Here is a 21,788-nt window from a genome sequence, read left to right on the forward strand (position 1 = left end):
TCTCAAATTTGATTATGAAATACATAAGTTCATCAAAACTAAAAAGTGCTTTCTATTTTGTTTTTTAAAATCACAAACTAGTATTCAAAAGTAATTTACCATTTATTCACTTTAAATATTTTTAGGTTTAAATATTTTTAAATTTAAATTTAAAAAAATTGAAAAAAAAATGTTGGCAGATACCAATGTAAGTACCCACTAGATATTTGGCACATACTAAATGTGGGTTTTAAGTTGTAATACCAAACCCACCGACAACGGACAAAATAACCTACAACGGACGAGTTTTGATGGATAAATTTGAGTGAATTTACGGGTACTATTATCATCCTTAAACTTGGTCCCAAATAAATTTATGCGAAAAAACCCCCCATTAACCTTTGTAATTAGATGCAATAACTATTTTATCTTTACTTTTTAAATTATTTATTTCATCTTTACTTTTTGTTTAAAAGGAGTTTGAGATATTGATCTGAACTAGTAAGTTGATTAGACGTGGCTAGAAAAGTCAATTAAATAAAGTTAGCCCATTTAATTAAATAGCAGGATTGCTCAGAGAAAACAAAAGATAAAGTCCTTGGAAAAGGACGATTTTAGTAAATACGATCAACATCAAGGGCTATTATTAGAACCCAAATTTAGTTGCCAGAGTTAATACGTGAACAGTAGCATGTTATTATGAAAAAGAATAAAATATTTCTTTTTGGCTAAAATGAAGGAGCTAATGAGGGTGTAGATTCCTTAAGCAAAGTAATGAGGAGGAACCATGTCACCTACCCCTGTTGTTTTATAAAAAGCTGCAAGACCATAACGCTAAAGCAAAATACAGAAGCAAAGATGGCGCTGAAGGCTTTTTGCCCCCAAGCTCACCAATGTCACCATCAAAAGTGAAACAAATGAAAATGCCAAAATAACCTCACCTAAGGGAGGCCAAGCAGTGAATATCCGTCAAATGTCCAAAATTGACCAAATTAACCCTCAACCACACTCCAATAGGAAGCTCAAGAATTCTCCAAAATGGGTAACATCTTATCCATTAAAAAAATGCATTTGTCTTTTTCAACTTAAACAACTAACGCCATTACTAAAGATTCAAAATTCTTTACACCTTGAGGCCATTTCTTTATTGTCCAAAATCTTACTTGAGCATCGGAGTGTGGTCATTGGCCATTGTTGACTCAATCTCTAACCTCAGTTTATTCCATTTTATAAGTTTAAAATAGCTCAATAGCTTAAGGGTTTCATCTACGTCTTAACTTTCAACACCTAAAACTCGTCGAGTTATCTTTCCTCCTCTTGTAAAATGAGACCTCAAGCTTAACAAGGCAACTTTACTTCCTTCTAAATAAATTTATTTGTTTTAACTGAATCCACCAAAATCCTGTTAAAACACTTTTCAACAATAACCCTAGTTACCATTTCATGAATTTATAGTTAGTTTATTAAATAATTCATTGAGGACAAAATAGAATTTTTAATTAAATAGATACAAATCATTTTAAAATAAAAATTTCAAGTACAATTAAATAAAATTTGCGTAATACCCCAACATCTTGATGCCGTTGGGAACCGAGATGTTACGAAACAATTTGTTCCATCATCCTTAAAACTCATGCAAATAATAAAGAACAAAAAGCATAAATCTAAACTTGACATCCAACCCATAATTGAATTTCAGAAATTTTCGCTTATCGTCTATATGGAAACTCACTCATCCAAAGAGCCTAGCATAATAACATATAAAAGTCTCGAACAAAAACATCCATCTATAAACTCAATCTAGAAAATGTTATAAGATGAGGAGTGAACTACTAACTTGGTAAGTAAACCCATACATAACATTATCCTATGTCTATCTAGTATATGATAACTATTTATTGAAGCACTTATGTCTTTAAACAATGAGCATTTAAGTCTTTCGGACGTTAAAACAATTAAACAAATTTAAAATCATATGTGAAGTACAAATCAATATGATATCATATTTGAATGCATGTATTAATCATTTAAAAATATAAATATATAGACAAATAACTTTTAAGCCAAAAATCATTTGAACATATAACCATTTTATCAATAAATCATTTCATTTAAAACAATTGCTTATGCCACGTAGTAGGGGTGTTCAAAATCCAATCTAATCCACTTAATCCGTCTAATATGTAGAAATCCAATTTATGGATTGGTGGATTAAATTGGATTGAAAATTTAAAAATTCGTAGTCAATAGATTGGATATAGATTTACTTCTATAAATCTACAAAAATCCGCGAATCCGTAAAAAATAAAAATATTTATTTAATAAAAAATTAAACTTGTAAATATAGTACTATACTTGTTAATAATTAAATAAGTTAAAATATAATTACATTAACACTATATTATATATTATCCGATAATAATATAAATAAAATTAATTAAATAAAAAAATACAGTTCTCTAAGCAGTTAATTTTCATGTACTAATCTAAACAAATGAGATTTTTTCTTTTTGGTGTGTTATATTTTGAAACTTTGAATGTATTTTCTAGTTTATTTAAACAATTAATTTATTTAAATCTTATTTAATTTTGAATTTGATCGGTAGTAAAATTATTTTATATTAAATTTTTTATTTATTTAGTTCATGGTTAGGACATAATTAACAATTTTTAGCTCGCAAACTAATCCGCAAAATGATGGATTGGGTCAAATCCGCATCCGATCCGCAGACTTATGAATTAGATTTGGATTGAATTTCACCAATTAGTGGATTGAATTTGATTAAAAATCTATAATTCGCAAAATTGTTGATCGGATATGGATTAATATCAAATCCGCAAAATCCTATTCACGAACACCCGTACCACTTAGTGTCCATATACTCTTGGCGACCTAACCAGTCAATAGATCAACTGTAATCTTGGTGACTTGGCCAACAAATATATGACCTATAATCCCCATGACTGAGCCAATTATTTAATTAGGATACTATACATTATAGTAAACATTAATATGTGTGCACAATACATCTAGTTGTTCGAGTATATCAGTAACGATAACTACGGATAATGAACCAAAACCTTGAATACAATTTTCAATATTTCAATATCAATCTTATAAGACATCTAATTGGCAAAGTTTTACAAATATTTTTAAAGAAAACAATTTGTGGAAATACAAGTATTTTAAAGTCATTTTGAAAAAAAAACTTAAGAAAACTCTTTAAATCAACTTTTAGCGAAAATATAACTCATTTTCACAAAATATAATAAGAAAATAATTTCAAAACCATAAAATGCAAATTCATATGAATAACATTATTTTTTCTATATATACGTGTGTGTGTGTGTGTAATAAACATTATGCATTAATTCACTTCCCGCTGAGGTTCTCTCTGTTCTAGGCACCATCCCCATATCTATTGCAGCTATTGTCTAAAGTTGAGTTGGAGCCTGTACCATGTCGTCATCCTTAATTAATGAACCCTTTCCTGATTCCTTCACCTGGCTACTCCTCATTGGCTCTATATTCCTCTCTGTATCGGGTTGGGTTGACCCGAGAGCATTCTCTCTTCTCGGGTTAGGTTGACCAGTTTTTTCACCAGGTTGTTCTTGGCTCTCATTGTTTCCTGATGCTGCATTTGGTGCTCTCCATCGTTCTTTTTCTCGATTTTGCCTTGACCGTTCTACTTTAGTTTGTGCTTTCATCCATACCCCAAAGGCTAATTCATCTTTTGGCTGCCTTTTGTAGTCAAGGCATTCTTTTTACTGGTGTCCAATCTTTCCACAGGAAAAATAGAACTCCGATAATCTTTCATGGGCTACCCGCATTGACAGTTGTTCTCCTTCTTCTAACTTCAATACCAGACGTTTGGTTAATGGTTTTGTGACATCCACCAAAACTCTAATGCGTGCATAGGACCCAATACACTCCCCTGCTTAATTTGTTTCCACTTCTTCCACTTTACCAAATTTTCCCCATATCTCCTGTACACTCTCCTTATCCATGCACATGAGAGGCATGTTGTGAATTTGCACCCAAAAGGAAGTATGAGTGAAGTCTTGTTTTTTGATATCCCCAACCCCAGTTGGTTCTGCTGGTATCATTAGCGACCTGTTAAAATGCCATGGCCCCTCATACAAGATTCTCTTTTTTTCACTGGCTGAAGCAAACTTAAAGATAAAAATATTGTCTCCTACACTCTCCATTTTCAGCGCCTTTGTAGATCTCCAAGCTTGCTCTATAGTTACACTTAATCCCTCACGGGGCACACTTCGAGCATGAAGAATCTTCCCAACTAGACAGTGTGCTGCTAGTTTTTCCTCTTTTGTCTTCATTCTTCCTGCGAAGCTAATCATATTCTCCTCCTCTGACTTCAAAGTTATTGCTTCACACCTACGTATGAGTTCGTCATCATCCATCTCTTCCCTTTAACAACTATGGATTGCTCTTTAATACTATGGCCTTCCCCACCAACTAACTTTACTTCAGAAGTTTTCCTAAGCTTTAATAACCCCTGAGCACAATAACCCCTAGACGAAATCCCTGTAGTTATTTTTTAGAAATTTCCCCCAATCACACCCAACCCGTGAGTGACAATCTGGATCTACTCGAGATCCTCCTAAAGCTTCCTATCCAGGTGCCTTTCAAAGAGAAAGGCCTAGAGGAAGACACGACCCCTAATGGGTCTTTTTATATAACTGTCTTTTCAATATATATTTTTTTTGATAAGAAAGCATAACTTTCATAGATAAATTAAAAGAATAAGTACAAAAGATGAGGAGGACAGGTCCCAGCCAAACTGCAGGTTCATCAACTTTTAAAGCTAAACTTGCTAAGTTATGAGCAATGCTATTACAGCTTCTAGGAGTATGTTGGACTGTAACCTGAGATAATCTTTTCAGCCTTGTTTAACTTCGGAGATGGTCTACCCAATTTCCAAATTGCTTTTCTTCTTTCTTGTGATTAGGGTCACCACTTCCTTGCAATCAAATTCCACAATTAGAGGGATGCAAGCTTCCTTTTCTACAATTTTTAAACTCCAATCAACTGCCTCAACTTCTGCAGATGCTACATTGCCATAAAAACTGGATTTCTTTACAGCAACAGTTACAAAATCTCCCTTGTGATTTCTAATGGCAATTCCCAGCCCAACATATTGCTCTTGTGATTTTACAATTGCATCAACATTCATTTTAAGCCAACCTTCAGGAGGGGATTTCCAACTTGGTTGTGCATACGACCCTTGCTTTAGATGATCTTGCCTTGGCGAGCCTCTAGCTCTCTATAAGACTCCACTGTTGCTTCAACCTTTGCCACTGCTAACTGACCATCTAGATTCTTTTTTTCAAAAATAAATAGGTTCCTGAAGTGCCAAACGTCCAGCAGATTGCCACCATCAACTCCAAATCTCTAGTGTTTTTTGTTTTGGTCAATACATGTAGCACGCTCAATATGTCTTAATTGGCAAGGTGTTTCACATCTTCTTTAAACTTTGTAGTTTTCGACACCTTTTATGATGCTCTGCACTCTATCAGAGCATGAAAAACGTTTTCCCCTTTACAGCCACATCTCTGACACCATGGGTCATATTTCACTTTATTCTTCCACAAATTCTCAATTGTTGGCAACATATTTTGGACTGCTCTCCAAAAAAAGATCTTTATCTTTGCTGGAATTTTAAGCTTCCAAATCATATTCCATTATGTTAGGCTGGATCTTGAAGTGCTGGGACAACTTGGAAACTTTAACCGAAAAGCTATCTGATAGCCACTCTTCACAGAATATAATCTTTGCTTGTCATAAGCCCACACAAGTTGATCAGGTTCTGGGCCTTTTGGAAGGGAAAGTTGCATGATTCTTTCACTATCCTTAGGCATAAAGTGTTGCTTGATCATGTTCTCATTAGAGGTGGGCATTTTCGAGTTCGAATCAACCCGATCGGGTTTCGAGTTGGATAAAAAATCATTCGAACTCCACCCGAACTTATAACCCAATCCAATCCTATCCGAATTTAATTTGGATCGGATTAGATAGGGTTAAAAAGTCGGGTGGAGTTCGGATCGGATCGGATTCAGGTTAATTCGGGTTTGGATTAAATTCGGGTCAATTCGGGTCGGGTGAAATCGGATCAAATAAGGTTCGGGTCAATTCGGGTTTAAGCAATTTGGAGCTAATTTTCTTTGCCTTTGCCCTTTAATATGAATCCCGCCTAAAAATTCATCATAAACATTTAACAAATACCAATTTGTTGTAGAGATTAGAGAATTTTTAATTTATCCAAGTGCTAAAACATTAAGACAAACCCACCCCAATCCATTAATCCACATGAAAAATAATAAACATAGTAAGGATAATAATAATGTTGACCAATGAAATTTCAATTCAAATACCCTCTTGTCACATTGCTAACTAAGACATTTCTCTCCCACCTTCCTTGTCCTCCCTCATTCATCCATCCATTGATTTCAACCAACAAAAAAAGAAAACTACTATAGAATTAAATTCAAATGATTCAAAATTAAAAATTAACACAAAGTTTAAATTTAATAGTCTCCATCCAAAGCGCAATGTCCAATTCTAAAATCTAAACATTAATCTTTAGAACACAAAGTCACAAAATTAAATATAATTCAATAATTTCCATTTTCCAAAACACAAATGACAAAGTTCCAAAACCCAAAACACAACAAAGTTAAATGTAAATCTAGATCAACTTCCTCCACGACTCCACCGTTCCTCGCAAGCACTTTGACAACTTTTAATTTCAATTTCTTCTACTCCAAGTTGAAGAATTGAAGCATATATCCCCTAGAGAAAAATTGAAAAAATAATATATGATAACCGTTTAGCTACTTTCTTTAAGCCGCATTGCAAATAAAGGGACATTAAACACAAACATATATGCCCAATTCATGTGCGTACTTGATTAAATATAAGTAGAAAAAAATTAGTCAATCGTGGCTTATTTCATGGCATTCATCACCGAGTAAATTTAACAATAATCCTAATTCCTAAGTAATACCATTCCGCCAACTTCAATGTGTCTAAAATAAATAAAACAATTACAATATTACAATTTGACTTAAAAGTTAAAAGTTAAAACTATAACAACTATTGTCTATTATTATAGTGTAAATTACAACCTAAACATATAATATGAAATTATAAATAATAATATCTATTAAGAATTACCTTTCAAATATTCATAACACCCATATCAGCGCTCACTGTTTCCACCGTTGAAGCTTGTGATCTTACAAACTCTTTAAAATATCAAAAAAAAATTGAAATTAGTAAGTAACTTAAGTACATGTACATGCTATTTATAAAGTTATAATACATCTTAACTTTATAAAGTATAAGAAAAATAATACCTTCTTGTAGCTCCATATGAAATATTTGCTCTTTAATATCTTCTTGAAAGTTGTAGACAAGATTAGCAAAAAGTTTAGCTTGTAACCAATTTTTGGTACATATCAATGCCTCAATCATACAAGGGGTTAAAGAACTCCGATATTCATCAATGACGCGACGCCCAGTGCTAAAGGCAGATTCAAATGCCACTGTGGAAACATGTGAAATATAAGTGTGTAACTCAAGAGGGGGGTGAATTGGAAATTTAAAAATTATCCTAGCAAATCCACACAACAAGCAATCTAATGTCTTAATAAAAATTGAAAGCAATAAGTTCAATCAAAGTACAATAATTAAAGAGCAAGGGAAGAGAAAGCAAACTCAAGGATTTTTACGTGGTTCGGCAATCCCCGCCTACGTCCACGCCTCCAAGCACACCGGGCTTGAGGATTTCACTATCTAAGCATTTCCAAGGCTTCAAATGATTTCAATTGACTTCAAGGTGTCAATGAACCTTTACAACAAGAGATTATATCTCCAATCTCTTCACCCCAAGTGTTTCTCACACTTGTACTCTCACAATTTGATGTGAAATGAAAAATATAACAATCAATCTCTCTTTAAGAGTGGATATACAAATTGAAAAACAAAGATGATTTAATGAATGATGATTCACGAAGTTGAAGCTCAATATATGTTGTGTGCACTTGTTCTTGCTTGCTTGGATTACCAAAAATGAATTGGTTTTGAGTTTATATAGTTTGAGCTCAAAAACTAGCCGTTATGCACTTTTTGGTCGTAACCGGATTGCCGGTTACGGACATCCGGAATTCCGCTTAATGTTACCGTTACAGCCACAATTTTGAATTTCTGAACATCCGGATTGCCGCTTTGTCACATTTGGATTTTCGCTTATGCTCAGTAGCTTACTGCCCAACAACCGGATTTCCGTTTATCAGGATCCGGATTTTCACTTTCAATTCGGATAGATTCTGCCTAAAATCCAGACTTCCGTTTGTCAGAATCCAGATTGCAGTTTGCTACAGTAACTGCTATAGTGAATTTTTTTTAAATTTATAGTTTGACCCTAAAACTTTATAAAACTATAGTGTGGCCCAAAACGTTATGAAAGTTTACAAAAAGGTCCAATTTTAGAATTTTAAAATAATGCTTTGTCAATCCCACAATTTTCTGAAATTATGATTTCACCCAAACTATGTGAAATTATAGAATGACTCAAAAAATTTAAATAGTTTCAAATAGGTCCAAATCCGAAATTTCAAGCAATACTTGTTTATTTCAAAGTTTTCAAAATTCTTTCAATTAAACCATAAACTTTGAAAAACAACCAATTTCATAAAATCATTTTTCCATTAAATATGAAACATTTATAATGTGAAAATAATGATATATTTAAAAAGAATGAAAACAATCAATTTCATAAAATCATTTTTCCATTAAATATAAAACCTTTATAATGTAAAAATAATGATTTATTTAAAAAGAATATTAAATAATTTGGGCTTAAAAGATTAATCATTCTTAATTTTGTTTGTTATCATCAAAATCAATATTATGGAAACATATATGTTAACAACAGGAACATCGAGGACATCCCTTGTAATTTTCTCTAATATCGGATACTTTGATCCATTAACCTTCCACCAAAGCAAAGCATTGAGCTTAAGATTGCTCGAATCCTCAACTGGGTCACTCAAATATCGTTCCACCTCAGATACTACTCTTTTGCCCTCATTCTGAACAAACACTTTCTAAGCATACCCAAGGAAAGGGTGAGAAACTCGAAAAATGTCATCATCATCACCACTAGAAACCTCCGCTAAACCAACCTCAGTTGTAAAATAAGGAGAATAACTTGTACCACCATAGCTGCCGCTAGGAACACTCTCACTACACATTGATAGTGTGGAACTAGAGCACATTGCACTGTATGCATCATAAAGCTCATTCAACAAATCTTTCACTGCTTTGGTCATTTCTTCAACTTTCCAACCACCATTGGTAAAAATGATCTCAAAAATATGTTTAGTAAAGTCCATTTTAGCTCGTGGATCAAGAATAGAGGCAGCAATCAATATTTTATTTATCTTCCCTGAAGATTCCCAATATTTATCAAATTTTTCCCTCATATTATAAGTCATAGCCACCACCCAAAGATCTTTACTTGCCTTTAATGCAGTCAATGAGCTCTCAATTAAGCCAATGGTATCATAACAAAGATTAAAAGTCACACTCAAAGAGGTAGAAAATAACAATGTGGCATCATAAAATACCTTCAAAAACTTCACAATTCGTTCTACACTCTCCCAATCCTCAGGTTCAGGCGGGCCCACCCTCTTAGCGTTATTTTCTTTCTCGAGAAAGTATGCCTCATACGGTTTATCCACCTCTGCCATTCTATCAAAGGCTGCTTGAAATTTCAATGCAGTCATCAACATTAAATAGGTGGAATTCCACCTAGTAGGACAATCCAAAACAACCGTTTCATTTGGACATTTCACCTGTTGAGCACACTATTTAAATGCTTATAGCCTCGTAGTGGAGGATTTCACATACTTCACAACATTCTAGATGGCGGCAACACTAGCATGCAATTCATTCAACCCCGAAATAACAATCAAATTCAAAATATGTGCACAACAACGTAATGCATATACTGACCCGCCAATGCAATTGCATCATCATTCCTCCAAGTAAGTAATTGCATAGTCATATAATTAACAACAACATCATTTGTAGTGGCATTATCAACGGTTATTGCAAATAACCTCTCTATACCCCAATCTTGTAAACAAGCTACAATCTTTTTACCGATCGTTTTCCCTCTATGATCTTTAATCACACTGAAGCTAATAATCCTTATGTTCAAACACCAGTCACTATCAATAAAATGAGTTGTGATCACCATGTAACTCATGTTTTGAACGAAAGTCCATAAATCAGTGGTAAGAGACACTCGCTGTTTGTTGTTGCAAATCAAACTCTTCAACATTGTCTTTTCTTTCAAAAATAAATCCATAACATCCCTACTAATAGTTCTCCGAGATGGCATAACAAACTGCAAAATGGCTACACTACAGAAATGCCTGAACCCTTTGTTATCCACAAAACTAAGCGGCAACTCACCCATAATGATCATTTTGGTGACTACCCTTCTACAAGTGTCTTGACTCCACCCTTTAGCCAAAATCATATTATTTGCATTTCCTTCCCCACCCTTAGTTGTCAAGTTTTGTTGACTTCCCTCTTGTTGTTCCCGAAATGTCTTGTATGCAGGGCAAGTCAGTATATGATTTCTCATATTTGTAATCCCATCACGCCTTGAATGACATTGATATTGTCTACCACAATAGTTGCACTTGCATTTGTTTGGATTGTCCTAAAGTAAAGTAAAATGATTCCACGTTGCAGATCTTTTCTTCATCGCTGGTCTTTTCCGCTTTGCCTTTTGAGTTCCTTCCATTTGAACACTTTGATTGACATCATCACTTATTAAATTCGATCTTGAGTGTCCAGACATCTAAACATACAAATAAATAATTATTAATCATTAATTCATAAATTAAAACACAAAAAGACTATTAAAAAAATCTACTTAATATTTAGTATTACAAATTGATTCAAATAATTGTTAATTTAATTTTATGAAACTTTTTGAAATCGATATTTCCAATTTTCCACCATAATGTTTATATATGATCAAGAATTCAAGATGCATATTCCATAAAAGAAAACCAAGAAATTAATGTAATTATTTAATTTATAATATCTAATTATCCATTGGCCAAAATAATAAAATATTAATTACATATCCGTATCTTAAATTCTTAATTCTTATTAAAAACCCCTAAATTTATGCCCACATTATATGTACTTAACCACTTAATATTTTCTTATTGGTTATCATGCAATTAATTAAATTGATTAATTATTTGTTGAAGTTGAAACTTGAAACTACTGCAATTAAATTGGTTAATTTTTTGTTGAAGTTAAAACTATTGTACAAGTACACAACTACACATATCATATGACATATATAATTATAATTTATATTGTAACATAATATTTAATTTTAATTTTTAATCTACCATTATTATTCATACAAAAAATCAATTATTAATAAGTAACAGAAAATTAATGCCCGATTATTTTCATTTTATTGTTAAAATTTAACAATATATAATTATATATAACTAACATACAAAATTGCAATTAACATTTCTCATATAACATATAACAAAATAATAAATAACAATTATTATTAAGTATATACCATCTCTTAAATAAGTATAAAGGCCGGATTCGGGCTTCCAATTTCCAAAACACAAGAGACTTTTTGAGAGAATGAGAGTCAACACTAAACAACCGTGAATGGTGGAGACTGGAGTGGATCCGGGGGCAGCTTGCCGGGTGGGTCTTCAATCAGACTGAGTGCTGGTGGTGTGGAGGATTCAAGGCGTGGATCCAGTGCTTGGTTGTAGCAGATCTGTAGATCAGGTCACGATCTTCGCGAATCAGTTTCAGCTTCGATTGGCGTCGTTCTTGGCAGCGTGTGGTAGCCGGATGAAGCTAGCTCCGTGAACTGTGCGTGTGCATTTGCTGCGTGTGGTGAGCGATGGAGGCCGTGAGCCGTGAGACATGAATGGGTGTGGGCTGGCTGCTTGTGCTTGACAGTTTACACTTTGAGTCTTTGACAGCTTGAGTGCTGGATCATTTTGTGACTGTGTGTCCTAATGGCAGTTCTTTGTGAGGGACGTGAGGGCATGAGGCCGTGAGTGACAGTGAGGGTTTGTGACTTTGTGTGTGTTCTTTTCTTTGCGAATTTTTGTGGTGAATACTAAATACTTTGTGTTGTGTACTTGTGTGTGTGTTGTTGTCTTGTCTTTGCGAATTTTTATGGTGAATAACTGAATACTGTGATTGTGTGAGACTGTGAGTGTGTGATACTGTGACTCCGTGACCGTGAGTGTGTGACTGTGTGTGCGTGTGTGAGTGATATTGTAATTTTTGGCTTTGTTTCTTTTTTTTTTTTTTTGTCTCAACCCGATCGGGTTTTCGGACATGATCTGATCAGGTTGAGACAAATTCACCCAATCGGGTTTTCTTCACCACTGGATCCGATCCGAGCCCGAAATTTTTCGAATCGGGTCGGGTCGGATATTTTGCCCACCCCTAGTTCTCATTCCATTTGTGCTCTTCGTTTATCAGACCATAAACTGTAGCTTCCTCAGGTAGAGTTGGCTAGGACAATATATTGAATGTCGAAGGTCTAGAAATCCATCGGGAGCCATAAATCTGCACATTTTCCCCATTTCTTATTTTCCATCTTAGACCTCTGTGAATCACTTGTCTTCTCCAAAGAATACTTCTCCAAATGAAGGACGGTTGATATCCCAACTTAACATTAAGGAAATATGTGTGCTTATTATAGTACCTTGCTTTCAAAACTTTAGCTAGCAGTGAACTCGAGAATTGGATGATCCTTCAGCTCTGGTTTGCAACTAGAGCTTGGTTAAAGCTTGACAAATCTTTGAACCCCAAGCCTCTTTTTCCTTTTGCGCTGCATAGTTTTTCCCATCTCGCCCAATGGATATGTCTTTGTTCCTTTTTCGAGCCCCACCAAAATCCTGCAAAAGCTTGTTGAATATCCTCACAAAGTCCCAATGGAAGCTTGAAAACACTCATAGCATAGGTAGGGACTGCCTGGGCCACTGCTTTTATCAACACCTCTTTCCCTCCACTTGAGAAGAGCTTGCTGGTCCAGCTTGATATCTTACTAAGAACTCTTAGTTTAATATCATTGAAAAAGCTTATCTTTTTTTTTCCCACCATTGATGGCAATCCCAAATATTTTTCATGTCTTGAGACCACTTGGCACTGAAAGATATCTTTAATTGTATCTATTTGTCTGGCTGGGATGTCTCTACTGAAAAACATTGAGGACTTCTCATAGTTAAAGATATGTCCGAAAGCTGCAGCATAGCAATCAAACACAACATTTAAATTGATACACTCATCTGTATTAGCTTTGGCGAAAATGAGACTATCGTCTGCAAAAAGGAGATGAGTAATCGACAGCTCTCTACTAAACCTCAACCCCTGAATCAAGTGTTTGGTTTCAGCCTGCACCAGCAAGTTAGAAAAAACCTCCGCACACAAAATGAACAGATATGGGGATAACGAACACCCTTGTCTCAAGCCTCTTTGGGGATGGATCAAGCCCTTTGCCACACCATTTATTAGCACATAGAAAATGATGTTGTAACGCACCTCATAATTAAGTCAACCCATTTTCCCAAAAAACCCAACCTTCTCATTGTACTCTCTAAGAACTTCCACTCTACTCTATCATAGGCTTTACTTATGTCTAATTTAAGAGCAACTAAACCCTCATTTTTGCTTTTATAGGATATAATTTTATGAAGATATTCATAGCCTATAATTATATTGTCAGTGATCAACCTATTTGGAACAAAAGCACTTGGAGTTGTGGCAATGATGGAATGCAGAATTTGCTTTAGCCTATTTGCTATGGTTTTGGCAACAATTCTGTTAATGACATTACACAAGCTAATAGGCCTATATTTCGTCACTTTCCTAGGCTTCTTAACTTTGGGAATTAAAGCAATAAGGGTATGATTGAGAAGAGTGATACTACCTCCATCATTTAGGATATGCATGCATGTTGCTAACACTCCTTCACTCACTGCTTTCCAATGCTTCTGAAAAAAAACTGCTGGGAAGCCATCTGGGCTTGGGGCCTTTGTTGGGCACATATGAGCTAGAGAGGCTACAATTTCATTTTTCGAGAAAGGCTGATCTAACATCTCATTCATCTCTTTTGTTACTTTGACTGGCATCTCCTGAAGGGCAGCTTCCATTTGGGCTTGGGAAGGTTTTATTGAAGAGAATAAAGTTGCAAAATATTCGCAGAACATTCTTTCTATATCTTCAGCTTCCTCTGTCCACTTCTCGTCTTCATCTAAAATTCCCCAAATCTTATTCTTCATTTTCCTTAATGAAGCCTTTACATGAAATTTTTTGTGTTTCGATCCCCTTCTTTCAACCAATCTGCTCTAGACCTCTGTTTCCAGTAAATTTCTTCATCTATGAGTATGGTATCAAGCCGTTTTTCAATCTTTTTTATTCTATCCCCATCCACATAGTGAAGATGATACTGTTTTATATTCCTCAGCTCTTCCATCAATCTATCAGCTTGCTTATTTCTATCCCCAAGTGCCTACTCCATAACTTAAACTGCGCTAAAGACTCTTTTGCCTTTTTTTTTTAAATCTAAACAGCATTATCCCTACTCCATTTTGTATGATCCAGCCACTCCTTCTTCACTGTTTCTTTACATTTTTTATAGGGGCTCCATAAATCCTCATAATGGATACGAGGAGTGGTTTTCTTCTGATATCTAATTCCTCTCCCTTTCTCCTCAATATTCATTAAAATAGGATTGTGATCTGATGTCTATGTAACTAAGGTTTCTGCTGTAGATTCATGAAATATGTTGCCCCACTCTCTGTTGCACAGGAAGCGATCTAATCTCTCTTCAATCAAATAAGGTCCATATCGTTGATTAGACCATGTGAACTATTGTCCCTTCCAACCCAAATCCATCAACTCACATTCTTGCATTGTATTTCTAAATTCTAACATCATCCTCACATCTCTATCATTTCCCCCTAACTTCTCACTAGCCTTTAAAATTTCATTAAAATCCCCGAAACACAGCCAAGGTAGGGACGAAAGAGTAGCTAACCTTTTTATCAGAGTCCACGTATGGTTCTTTTGCCTCGACTCCGGATGGCCATAAATTCCTGTACATCTCCAATACCCTCCGTTCTCAGAATGCACCACCATGTCAATGTGATGTTTAATATTTAAAACTGCATGAAAACTGTTTGAAATTTCATAACTATTTATATATAACTCTAAAAATCATGCCATTTGAAATTATGTCAAAAAAGCATAATAGATATTCTGAGATAAAAATGTGAGATTTATTTCACAATAACAAATATTTAAAATAGATTTTCATTTCATATATCAAAAAATTATTCAGAAAATTTCAGTGTTGAGGTCACTTGACAGAAAAATTTAAAACTTTAATTATAAAAATTGAAATATAGTGAAACAAGCTTATATAACATTAGAAAGAAATGATTGCATCAAGCAAAAATATTATGACTACTTAAAATTTTCAAACATAATAAAGACTGATTCATAATATGATACTTCATTTCTGAAAAACAATTTTCAAGGTTGCATAAGGCAAATTTCAAAATTTGTAACATTTATAGACAAGCCCAAAAGTCATAAAATTAAATACACACATACTAAACATGTAAAAGAATCTCTAATAAAAATTTTACTTGACTTTAAGTACAAAAACATGCTTAAAACATATCAGATTTCAGACCCATCAATTCTGAAAAATGATTTCATAAATGGCAGTAGCCCTACTTACTGAATTTTCATAATTAATCTACTTCATATGGCATTCCAAAATTAAACGTATAATAAATAAACATGTTTACCAATGCATAATAAAAGTTTAAGTTTCATAAATTTTAAATGACTTTTTACTAGTAAGAAAAGTCATCCAAATTAGAACTACTACAAAAAAAAGCATAATTTTATAAGGACAGTGTACCAACTTCGAAAATTCATTACAAATTCAAAACTTAGAATAGGTGGCAAAAATACCCCCTCAGACCTGACCCAGCCAATGCAGTCTGGGTAGAACCAGGCCTATAAGTATTAATAAAAGCAGTTTTGGATATTAATTTTCAATACTCAAGTATTTTCGGGCACATGTCCAGGCATGGTGCCAAAAATCCGAAGCCTAGACTGTGCCTGATTTTTAATAAGTAAAAAAGAAAAAAAAGAAAAATGAAACAAGCACCTCATCAGTTCTTGATGATTACCTCTTCCAAATTCGACTCCTTGATAATAAATCTTTCATGCCATCAACAATCCATGTCTCTTTTGCTATATCAGATGAAATTTTGTAGAAATTAGTGTCATTATGCCATCACCAACAAATTCTCTTTGTTATTTATCTTTTTTTCTTCCATTGATGACTTCAAATTGTTTGTTTTCTTCACTTGACTTGGCCCACGTGTGAAAAATCAAGACATGAACCCGAGCCCTGTTTTATAAATTCAGGTTGGTCTCGAGTAGGTATAAACCTAATTTGGACTCGTACCAACCCTAACTTAGAATTTTGAAACCCATTTTAATTCAATAACAAGCTTGAGATGTCTATTATTTATAAAATATTAAAACTTTGATAATAAATATTATTAAAGGCATGCAATTCTCTGTTTAAATTTAGTATTATTCATAAAACTCGTCAATTTATGATCTCAATCATCATTAATCCATTCTTAATTAACATAAAAAAGTCAGTAAAACTCATAAAACATGAGCCAAGAGTGTTTTACTAACATCAAACTTAAGCCCTGAGATACTCCAAGATAGTACTTCTGTACTCCAAAAATAACAAGATCTATTACCACTCTTTTTTTAAATCTTGTTTTTTTTCCTCTTCTTCTCTTTGTCTTTTTATATATTTTTTCCTCTTTCTCAAACCCTTTTGCTCTTTTACCTTTTCACATTGTTTTGTTTCCTTTCATTATCTTGAACGGTGAGAACCCAAAAGAACGGAGGATTTGGAACTTGTGAATAGTTATTAAATATTAATAGAATATTGTCCTAACTTTGCTTTTTATCCCCATTTATTTTAACTTAGAGAAATAATCACAGCTTGGCAAGATAAAATCAAATCAAATTCTAATCCTATTATCTCTCTTGAACACTTCTCTGAAAGCCAAAGATGCACATATCATATCAAGTATTCAAGTCAAATATGATCACTTATCTACTTACTAATTCCATTCATCAATCTCTAATTTTAATAAAGAAAATGTCTATAAAGGTCCAATAAAATTTGGGTATTACCATTTGGGATTGTGCATAAATTTAAAATTTAAAGATAACTTAATGAAACAAAAATAACATTATAGAATATACAATATAGTGTTGATATTATTTGATGCAATAATCTATAGTGTTAGTATTGTTATTCATTAAGTTATCCTTAAATTTTAATTTTACTCAATAAATTTGATGTTATTTAATTATATTTGAGAGTTTTATTTTAAAATACTTTGTATCTCCTTAATTTAAAATCTTATTTTGCCCTCAATAAATTTTACAATAAACTAATAATAAATTAATAAAGGGTGTTTTGAGCTATTGTATATATATATAAAAAAAAAAGGATAATATGAACTATTATTTAAATAACAATGATGAAATAGACTATTGCATCAAACTCTAGTGGTAAAAAGAACTTTTTCCCCTTAATTCACTGAGAACCTAAATTTGTACTTAAGCATATTTCGAGATTAAATTCTAAAATTAATCATAAGTTGAAGTTGCAGATGTAGCATGTAGGTTGTACCAACGTGTTAAGACCTAAGTTGAATTTGAAAATAAGATATTTTGTTTTTGTTTCATTTGTTTCAAGAAATATATGATCGATTTTGGCTCTTTCTTTTTCAATTGATTCTTTTTTATGGAGATAGATCAATCCACAGATCTCTATGTTTTAATAGATCTTTTTATGGATTAACAAAAATGTGCAAAAATTTTATTTGCCTCTCCATTCTATGACTCTCTTCTTTTTTGTGTATGGCATCGCCACTCCTTCTGACAGCATCCACCAATTCAAAACTTAGTTTGAAAACCATATTTCCACCTGGATGTTTTCGGAAAGCCTCTAATAACCAACGAGCGAAAAACACTTTTTCTTATGTGTGTATTATTTCAATGGAAACTTGATGAGTTGATTTGCCTAGCTAATCAAATGTAAGGTTATATGTATGTTATTATCGAATTAAGCTAAATACTATACAAGGTCTTGCAATTATTTTTTCATCACATATGCAAAATCAATGTATTATCATTACTAGGGGTGGGCATGGGTTGGTTTGGGTTGAATTTTAAGTCAACCCAAACCAAACCATAAAATTTTGGATCCAACTCAAACCAACCCAAATATTTTTAACCCAAACCAAACCAAACCATTTGGGTTTGGTTTGGGTTTGGTTTGAATTTTATTATCAAAATAATTTTTATTTTAATAAAATTTAATTATATCAAAATTATAATAATTATTAATTGTTATTAATTATTAAATTGATATTAAAATATAAAAAAATATAGTGGATAAAAATTATAAATTTTACAATAACTTAATCCTTAAATTAAAGAATACTAGAAAATCAAAATAAAGTTTAATCACAAAAATTATTATTTCTCAATAAATAAGAACGTACACTTAATAATAAACTTTCACAAACATGACATTAACAATCTAATAATAAATTTTGCCACTTGTTATTTATTTAATTATGCAATATTTGTTTTTATTTATCGTTTTGGTAGTTTTGCGTTATGTTGTCTACTTATATGTTTAATTTTAGGGAGATTGCCAGTTTCCCCCCTACAGTAATCAACATATATTATTTTTCCCTCTTCTGTTTTTATAATGGCCAAAAACTCCTCTAATAGTATAAGTTTACAATATTACCCTTATTTTCAACTACTCTTTTATTTATATTTATTCTAAATTAAATAAATCACATGAATAGAAACTAAATAAAAAATAAAGCATTAAAAATAAGAAATATATGTTTTGATATGAACAAAAAAATTAATAATAAAATTTTTTTATACTTATTTATTTTGTGGAAATTTCTTATAATAAATATATAAGAAAATTATTAGTCAAATGATAAAAAAATTATTATAAGAAAACTTGATTGACAAATAAAAATTTATTATAAGATAAATAATAAAATATTTTACCTATACTTTTTACATTTAATTTTAAAATATTACAAAATATTTATTATAAGAAAATGTTCACAAAATAAATAATTACAAGAAAAAATTTTATTATTAATTTTTTTGCTCATATCAAAACATATATTTCTTGTTTTAATACTTAATATGGGCATTACATTCAATTATTGACCAAAAATTAGCCGCCATCTAGCATATCAGACCCAGTCTAAGCCGAGTTATTATTGATCATTAGTAGAGTCTCCTGCTCTTTCTATGATAATCCTTCCATGTGGGAGGAATTATTTTTGTAAATAAGAAAAAAAATTTATGTTATTTACAACAATATTTATTTAATTTAAATTTATTTTTACTGTTATTTTCATTTTCTAACTGTTGACAATTGATCACGCCGTAAAAAATTTAATGGTGGTCTTTCACTTATTTGTGTTCATTTATTTTGTTTTCATTTATTTTATTTGAAAATTTTAGTGTTGGGGTTTTGTCTATAACCCATGGGTAAACCATACCCAAACCATAATGAAATGATTTTCTACATAAAACCTACATCTAACCCATTTTAATGATTTACCCAACTCAAACCATTTAATTTGATTTGAGTTTGAATAAACCCATGGGTTGTGGGTTTATGCCCACCCCTAATCATTACAATAAACGGTTGAGTTGGTAAACCATGCTTATTTTAATTTACTATGTAGTACGAACACATATTTAAACCCTAAATCTTGTATGTATTCCATGAAATTAACTTTAAAGCCAACCAATTATCGCATAATGTGCACCTACTTAAATTATCAAAGGAATGACAGAATAATTAATAATGGTACGATAATTTGCATTATAGTTCAAAATAAATAAATAAAATTACAACAAGAGGAATATATTACACATCCAACAAAATTTATGTTTCAGTGTACAGACTCTATCATGCATGGTTTCTTTCTAGAGTAATATCATAGCGATTTTTTTTTTTTTTTTTTTTGTAATTCTTGTTACTTTTCACACAAATGATTTAAAGTAAGAATAATTGCCTTGGCCGGCTTTTGTGCATCATTGCGTTGGAATGAAGCTAAAAAATATTGAAATGAATATCAATAGAATGATAATTACAACTCAAAGGAAATATTAATAATCAGCTTACCACTGTCACTCACCGAACACCTTATCTAGTTCCTGCAACATATATACATGATTACTTTTGGGAAAAGAAAGAAAAAAGAAAAAAAAAAGTCAGGGCTTTACCTTCTTCTAAGTTATCTTATTAGGGGACACATAATTTGGCACTTAAGCTAAGCAACGGTGCATAAAGTCAATTGGCCACGCATCTTCGAGACCCAGGCATACACGGCAGGCAAGGACAACTTGATATTTATTTGATGATTTTAGCTACATTTCCAAAATCTATTAATAACCACAGGGAGTATTTGACACTCCGCATATATATAACATGAGATTTCGTTGCATTATGTGCAGTGCAGTTTCACATTTGGCTGTATTAACAACTGCAGTTTGCCTCATTAATTCTTTTTTTTTATTAATAAAATTAAATTTGTAATATAATATTATATTAAGTTATATTTCTTTTAATTTTCCATTATAATAATTAATATAATTAATAATTTATTATTCAGTAATATTATATTATATTTTTGTACAGTATTTAATTATATTATATTACAGTAATTTAATATATAAAAATACTATTATTTAATAATTTAATATATATATAATAAATGCTTAAATAAAAAATATAATATAATATTACATTATTTAATTAATATATAAAAATTGATTATTAATTAAAATTTTAATATAACTAAAAATAAATACTTAAATATCAATAATTTTAAATAATAATAATTAAAAATTAACAATAATATAAAGGGAAAATATCCACCGTCCACCTATTTTTTACACCTTTTTCAAAAATACACAATTCCTTCATTTTTTGGCTGGAATCCACCCAAAATTACATTTTTTTTCACTTTTCCACTTCCGTTTGGAATCCGTTAAGAAAACTAACGGAAATTTTAAAAAATGACCATTTTACCCCCAAAACGAAAATTATAATTTCACCTTAAAAATTACAAAAAATAATTAGATTAAATCTAATTATTTTCCCCATCGGTCAATAAATAAATTAATTCCATAACCATCAAATGCATGTTTTTTTTTTTTAAATATATCTGTAATTAGAATGCTAAATTATAACAGTAGTATTAAAAATAGCCCAATCTCACAAATCATCAATTGAATTTAAGATAAGTAGAGTTTTATTATTAATTGAGTTATAATCTCTAGTAGTTAAGATTTTTTTGTACTTCATTAAAGTACCAATAATGATATTCATCATTAAATCTTATTATTTTTGGTATTTTTTAAGGTGAAATTGTAATTTTCGTTTTGGGGGTAAAATGGTCATTTTATTAAGTTTCCGTTAGTTTTCTTAACGGATTCCAAACGGAAGTGGAAAAGTGAAAAAAAATGTAACTTTAGGTGGATTCCAGCTAAAAAATGAAGGAATTGTGTATTTTTGAAAAAGGTGTAA

Source organism: Citrus sinensis, chromosome 2 (assembly GCF_022201045.2).
Source record: "Citrus sinensis cultivar Valencia sweet orange chromosome 2, DVS_A1.0, whole genome shotgun sequence".
In the NCBI taxonomy this organism is placed as follows: Eukaryota; Viridiplantae; Streptophyta; class Magnoliopsida; order Sapindales; family Rutaceae; genus Citrus; species Citrus sinensis.